The 7,933-nt window shown below is 43.0% G+C and overlaps 1 protein-coding gene across 2 annotated transcripts in view; it reads right to left on the reverse strand.

The window, feature by feature from the left end:
• Nucleotides 1–7,933, reverse strand: part of LOC116849140 — a 221,620-nt gene that overhangs the window by 757 nt on the left and 212,930 nt on the right. The window lies entirely within an intron of this gene.

Genomic DNA, 7,933 nt, shown 5'->3' on the forward strand with positions numbered 1-7,933 from the left:
ATATATATATATATATATATATATATATATATATATATATATATATATATATATATATATATATAACAATACCCACCAAATAAATATTTATTATTTCTTAGATTTTTTTCTCTCAGTGTAGTACTGCAGGAATAGACTTTTGGTAAGATTTACCTTGCTAAGGAACATAGTAAATTTCGCTAGAAGCATTGCGAATTTTTTAATTGCACATTTCGTTAAAATATAAATTGCGCATATAAAAAATAAAAAGAAAGAAAAGAGTCATAAATGATTTTGCAGAAGGTCGATCGCTGATAATTTCATAATACAATCATTGCAGTTCAGGTCAGGACTTAATTTCAAAAGATACTTGATCTTTTGTCCCACACGGAAAAAAATAATTTGCTGCAGCAGCAAACTAATTTGCTATATATGGACAGTTAAATATAATTCGCTGTGTCAGCTACTTTTTTTGCTCCAGAAACCTATTTTCTTGTTATGATAACAAGAAAATCTGCTCCTATAGCAAAAAAGTGGCCAATGTAGCAAATTTACTACAGATGGATAACTAAACATAATTTACTTCTTTAGCTACTTTTTTTGTTGCAGGAGCAGATTTTCTTGTTATCATAGCAAGAAAATTGGCTCCTACAGCAAAGAAAAAGTGACTAATATAGCAAATAATGTTTAATTGTCCATACGTAGCAGATCTTTTTTTCCGTGCACACACATGCACGCACAAATATTCGCAACTGCAAAAACGTGAAGTAGCTCAAAGTCGCTCTGTTTTTCAACAACTTTACATATATGAAAAATCACTATGATTTAATAATAGAAAAATATAGGGAAAAGAGAGAGATATTTCTGTATTTCAATATCGTCATCGGAAAAACCTGGCTCCTCTCTTTGCAACATACAAAGATTCTTGCGGGCATACACGCGCTCTAATCTCCGCTGTTCGTTGTTAAATATGCACGGAATTTGCTTCATTATTATCACGTAGTCGGACGGATTTTCCATGTAAGACCTTTTTCCTGATGGAAAAATCACAAGTATTTTCACAGTTCTTCGCGGCATATTGGATTTTGTCGATTTTCACAGGCTCACGCGAGATTTCCTCGTCGTTATCTGATACGACTACAAAGTGACTCTCTCATGGCGCTCCAGAATCCAGCCGCGGAGAGGCCGAGACGAGTCTTTTCGCGACTCGGGCAAAGGCTCTGTACGACGCCGATGCCGGTTTTATTTACGTATGCTAAATGGTGCACATGCGCGCGCCCGCGGTTTCCTCGGCGGCTAATCACATCGCAAATAACTGTACAGCAAGCGACACGGGGCCCTCACCGTAATTCAGACGCATTTGACGCATACGACACGACTTTGTCACACCGGTACGATCATACACGGAGAAAAATAATTTGCTGGCCCAGCAAATTTTCTGCTGGTCTAACAAAATCTTTTCGTTATTATATGGGCAGCAAAAAAATTTGCTAAGAGTACTAATCACTATTTGCTGGATCTACAAATTATTTTGTTATGAGAAGTATGATGGATTTATATAAGCAGTTGCAGTTATGCTTTGATAACAAATAAATTTGCTAAGGATACATTATTTTGCATTAATAGCAAATTAATGCGTGATTCTTAGGACAAATACACTCAACAAATTTTTTCTATCCTAACAACGAAACTACTTCTCTGATAATGAATAATTTGTGAAATTAGTTACGTCAACTAAAGTTTCTTGATGTCACTACGAATATGCAGTAGTAACGACGATTTTGCTAAAAGAGCAAATTATTTTTCTCCGTGTATTTTTTCTCGGACTATGCACTAGGACTTCGGAATATCACACAACAATGCGAGTTCTTTTGTGCGTAGGTTCGGCAACTCCAGCTCCGTTATGGGAGGTCTCGACTTCAGGGAATACCTACAAATATCGCGTATTGTGCTTCGATAATTAAACATGATCGTCGCTTGAAACTCCGAAACTCGACTGTCATTCGACTTTTATTCCTCGTTGGAACGTCACGCAACCGCTCTTGCGGTAGTTTCAACAACTGTTTGTTTGTCCAACGCATTATTCAGATCTAACAGATGGACCTATCGCAGGCCCTCGTCTCTTCGAAATATTATATTATGTGTAAACACACGCGCCGAGCGTTTCCCTTGCCGTCTGTTACCTATTTCTGAGCTCGTGTAATTCGGCCGCTAATTCGTGGGATGAAAGACGGTGGAAAATGTAAGACGAATGTTATCCGTTTTTATAAAATGTACCGTAAGGTACAGCAGATATAACGTGATTGGGCTACACGTATTTTGTGAACCGAAATCGAAGTTACAGCAAGAGGTTTTTTTTCCAGAATACTTGAATTTGTCGGTTACAGACAAATTAGAAATTGAACGAGTTACGGAGAGAGAAAAAAGTGAGAGGAAAAAGAAAAAAGAGAAAAAATATTGGCAGATAAAATGTCGAAGGACGTCCAGGATAACAAAGGGTCGCACGCTGAACGGGGTAAGGACGGGGTGAAGGTTATAAATTAAGAAAGATGTCCACCCGTAGAAATTAAACTATAGGAACTGGTTTCAAACGTAAAACACAGCCCCCTTGCTTTGCGCTTCTCGGTCTTCTTTTCCTTCGTTCTTTTATCTCTGTGTCGCTCTTACTCTCTCTTTCTCCTTTCCTCGGCTATCTTCTACATTTGCCGCTTGTTATGACCGGTTCTTTTTTACTTCCCTCGTCTCCTACACGCGCCCTTTGTCCCTCTCCCTTCACACTCTCACTTGCCAAGATGCGCATCTTAGATCATTCATCTCGCATGCTCGATTAATGATCAATCTAATTTCACCGATTCGTAATCGATTAATACACGTGACGTTTGAAGAAAAGAAATTATCATGGAACAAGAAGCGTGCTCTCTTAAAGCGAATCAGTAAAGTATTTCTGATTGAATCAATAAAAATAAGTAAAATAAGTATTCCCTGATTTTCAGTGAAAGTACTCTCACTTCACTACTCCATCACATATCTCGTTGGTTTTGACCAGCCAAAGTAACATTTCGCTACAAAATCTGTAGTCACAAACCCGCTACACGCTGTACGAAATTCAACTTTCTACGTGATGCAATTTGTCTGCATTTTCAAATTATATCAATCATGATAACAGTCGTTGCTATTGTACTAATTCTTTCAACGGGACTTTACTGATTGCAGTGATGTATTGAATCATATATTATAGTACTTATTACAGTTATAAGTACAGTACATTTCAGTGAAAAATACACTGATTTACATTGTACTTTGGAGAATAGCTATTTTTTGAGAAAGCGTTCATTTCTCGACGTTTTATTTGGTTACTCGCACTGGTAACGCGACGACGACGGTGAGACGACGTTCTCCGTGAAAAAGACTGCCGTAAACACGTCGATGTATGGCAACAAGAGAGGCGCAACAGACATCGTCAGATTCGTGATCAATTGGCCGCGTATAATCCGGATGTATCTACGCGTTCGGCCGTCCGTTCGTTTTTGTCTGTCGCAGTCGCGTCCCAGTATGCGTGCTCGCTCATGTAGAAGCCCTTTCGTAGAAGGCAGATGGGACTAATATGAACTCGATTCTGCCCCCGATATATGAACTCATTCTTTCGAAAGTGTCGGGGTTGCTCATCGACACGGAAACAAACGAGATTTATCGTCTCGCGCGCGTCGTCTTGGTACTCCCTTGCCACCAGAAACGGCTCTCTATCTCTTTCTTCTTTCCTCTTGCACGGCAGTTCCGACCTGACACGTTCGCACGGAAACCAGCTAACGCACGAGAGACCAGGAAAAGGCACGAGGAAAGTGATGCGTCAGTTTACGCGGTAGGCGTTTTATTTCTGTTCGTGAGCATCTGAGTAATTGGAATACGACACTACGACGTGTTCGTGGTTAGCCGCTCAACTTAATCACTTAGTGGAGATAAATTGAACGGAGAAAGGTGAAGAAATCACGTAAAAATGGCTGATCATTTGTCGTCGGCGGAAGATCGTATGACGCCCATCGCAACCAAGGCGAAAGGCACACGCTAGTGCGAATGCGAAATGTACATTGATTTTGTTAATAAATATACGGATTGTACCACCAAGTGCGATCATATATCCTTCAGTGTCGTGCACTAAGGAGGACTGAAAGAAGCGACACGCACGATGGCCTAGAAAACGATTCGCCCCTTCACGTCCGTGCTCTAAAACGCGCGGTCCATTATTTCCAACTACAGCTCATAAATCTTAGAATGGTATACGCACTCGTAAACATAAAGTGCAAAGGTGTGTTTTCACGATCGAGGGCCCACTAAAATGCCGGCGACAGTGATATCGGCTATCGCGGTCTCAGACAACGGGAACACTCGTAAACCTTTCCGCGAGTGCGCGAGCGGGGCACGAATTTCGCGCCACGATCGTATTTCCCCTGCTGAATTGGTCGCCGCGCAAAAATACGATCCAAGATCGAACGTAACACGGGAGAGAGAGAGAGAAAGAGAAAGAGATGAAATAAATTAGAGTAAAGAAATTACGGCCGCGGTCCAAGACATGAGAGAAATAAAAGGCAAAAGGAGACCAAGAAACGCGGTTGCTTGTAAAATTCAAATTGTCTCTCCTCAAGATTTCGCGAATCGGACGTTTCCCGCCTGTAATCAAGAAACCGCGAGCACAATTAACCCTACCTTCGCCCGTCGCATTTGACAGCGACAAATAACTTAATAAGAGATACTTCGCACGCTAATAACGAACGACGATCTGACTAATGTCGCGGATAAGCGACTACACGAGCGAATCCCGAATGCCCTCCCGCCTCTTTTTCGCGAATGAAAGAGTGTGCCCGCCAAATAAGGCAGGTCCGCGGAGAGACGGATGGGGTTAACGGCTTTACGAAAGCGCGATCGTGCGGCAGGATTTCTCAAGATAAGATGTATGACCGCTTCTAACGGAGAAAGAGAGATAGAGAGAGAAAGAGAGGAGGCGCGACACAGGCTCTAATGCCCTTTCGTATCTAAGCCCGGATCCTGGGATGATGTATTCGTCAGGGAGGCGTCGCGGCGACTCACGGAGAGAGAAAGAGAGAGCGAGAGAGAAGCACGACGGAACCGCGCTGCTTGAGAAATTAAGCTACGACGTGCACGTCGGCGTTTGTCAAAAAGTGACACGGCATTCGCGAGATTTCAGGAACGCGACGGCCACGCGATGCGGCGCGCTCGGTCTCATTAATCGAAAACGCAGTGCGGAATGTCGCAAGAGCGAGTGTGAGCGAGTGAGAGAACATACCGGACATTTCTATGTTGCGACCGACCGAATGAACGAACGAACGAGCGAGCAAACAAACGAGCGGGCGACGCGACGGCGTGCGAATCGTCGTCGTCGTCGTCGTCGTCGTCGTCGCCGTAATCGATTACCTCGAGAAAATTATTAAACGCAGTCGGTCTCGACGAGCGAAGAAATCTCATCGTACGGCGGGAGGTCAAAGAGACACGGCCGAGGCGCACGGCCGGTGCGTCTTCGTGAAAACTCTGCTGGATCTTGGCAAGCCGCTTCTCTGAGTAGAGGGGACACTAGAAACTCAGATGCCATGGTAAAGAGTTAACAAGGGGATGAACTTCTTCTCGAAGATACCAGTCGAAAATCATAAAAAAAAGAGTAAAAAGGAATAGGGTTGTAAAAGAGCAAGACAAATTTTTTTTTTGGAGAATTTTTCCAAAATTTTTGGAGAATTAAAAAGATAAATATAATGTGTGTGAATCTGTGAAAAACCCCTTGCGATTTTTTAAACTCCTCAACTATGATCTTTTGTTGTATAAAAAGTCGTCTCGAACGTTTTTTATACGATACTTCGTGTACTTCTAACTAGCTTTTCTAATCAAGTTTCTTTCATACAGACTTCTATGAAATACTTTCATCATTTGATATTTTAAAATAATTACGTTATTCAATATAAAAATAATGTGAAACTCGTGTTTTTTTCAGAAAAGTTTTTTCATTTGTAAATTTATTCATTATTTAGATGCTTGTAGCTTTATTTTTAATTATTGTTTTGTCTTACAGTCAGCAACTGGCCAGGAAATATTAGCCGATATTTCTCTGTCTAGTTTCTAAACAGTTCAATAAATCCTAGCCAAACTAAAAACTGACCAGTTTTTGGTTAGTAAGCAGTTTTTCCTTAAAATTAAATCTGTTCTACTTGACAGATCTGACAGAGATCCTAACGCAGATACATGCAACAGCGCGTAACAATGATGAGAATGACTTTGCTATATTTTTGAATGAAAATGAAAATTCCTTTTGCTATATTTTTGAATGAAAATGAAAATTCCCTCTTCTAGTCCGAATAGAATTAAAATAGAAGTGGAACACAGGCACCGAACGTGCCACACAAATGAAAAATCGTAGCAATTGCTTTGTCATCGGGGAAGTTTTCATGCATGGTCTGATCTCAAGGGGTCATCGGTTCGTAAAAACTGACCGGGACTGAAAGGAGATCAGCATCGTTCAAAAAGGGAACGAGAAGAATGTGTCATTCATTTTAGGCCACTAATGATATTACGGTCTAAATCTCGGCCTGGTCTGAAGAGGCCACCAGAGGTTTCAGCGATCACAAATCCTAATAGGATTTCTTATAGCGTACTTTTGCCAGCAACACCGGGCTGGCTTCTGTAATCCGTCCACCACCATAAAATACATATCTCTTGGCTTTCCGACCTGCGCCCGATTTTCCTTTGCCGAGGACGATTCGCCGACTGAGCGGTACGACAGATCGCGCCGGGACAATTAGAGAAATCCGGTTTACGGAGCAATGCGATCGCACCGCTCAATAGTAACGATTCGCGGAATGGACAATTTCAACAACCCCGACAGAAAGTTCGAGTCGCCGTGTTCTCTCACGAAGATCAATAGCGATTACAACGATGTTTCGCGGAAATCCCGAAGATATGAGCGATTAGCCAGTCGACTGTCGGCTAGTTCGTATTTAGACGATTATTAGTTCTTACGAAGCTTGAGACGGGTACAAGCGATAACGATGTGTACACAGGCCATTAGCATTTTAATGCACTATCCAGCACCAACTGTTAATAAATTACGTTATCTGTACATCAGGCCGCGAGATTTCACCGACGATAACACCCACTATCTTACCCCGGCCGTTTATAATATTCACGCCTGTGCATTGTTGCGTAACGCACGGCGTGGTTCACGGCACACTTATCAAGCCCGCGCGTCAAATCGATTCGCGAGATTGATTGATCGTCCCTTCGCGAGGATATTTCGTTTGGCTTTCCGGCGAAAGGGAAAAGAAGAGAAAAAGAGTCAAGCCCGTCAGACACTGAAAGCACGGTGGCGTATCGATTTCGCGAGGGCCGGGACCGAGAAGAATTATTTCGATCGAGCCGCGGGGAAACAGGATCTCTCGCGTAGTCGCGTGTCCTTCGGCGAGGATCCTCCCGCGGAAAGGGCGTAGGCGAATCTTCGATCTCGAGAGCCGTTGGAAGTCAACCTCTCTCCGAGGCGTACGACGACCGGCGCGACCTCCTCTACGGGAACTGGGAGCGTATCTCGAATCTACTTTGTGTCCTTCCACCGGGGCTGAAAGGCCGAGAGGTGCAGGCAGGCGAGGTACGCCCGCCGACACGGAGGATGTATGTTTCAGTGATGTACGGCGCGGCTGGACCGAGACGGGGGGAGTCGCGATCTTCGGCAAACCGCGCGAGATTTCGCGGACTGGCAAAATAGTCGGGCTCTCCCACGGATTCGCGCGATCAGAGGGAGATTCGTCCAGCATCGCTGCGGAGGGTGTCACGTACAGTCGGCTGCGAATCGGCCTGCACACCTTTTTATCGAGTGAAGTTGCAACGCTTCAGGTTGCCAGCCATTTGAAAGCTACTGATATATATATATATATATATATATATATATATATATATATATATA

Source organism: Odontomachus brunneus, unplaced genomic scaffold (genome assembly GCF_010583005.1).
Source record: "Odontomachus brunneus isolate Ranch 3 - 2012 unplaced genomic scaffold, Obru_v1 Obru_scaffold_107, whole genome shotgun sequence".
Lineage (NCBI taxonomy): Eukaryota > Metazoa > Arthropoda > Insecta > Hymenoptera > Formicidae > Odontomachus > Odontomachus brunneus.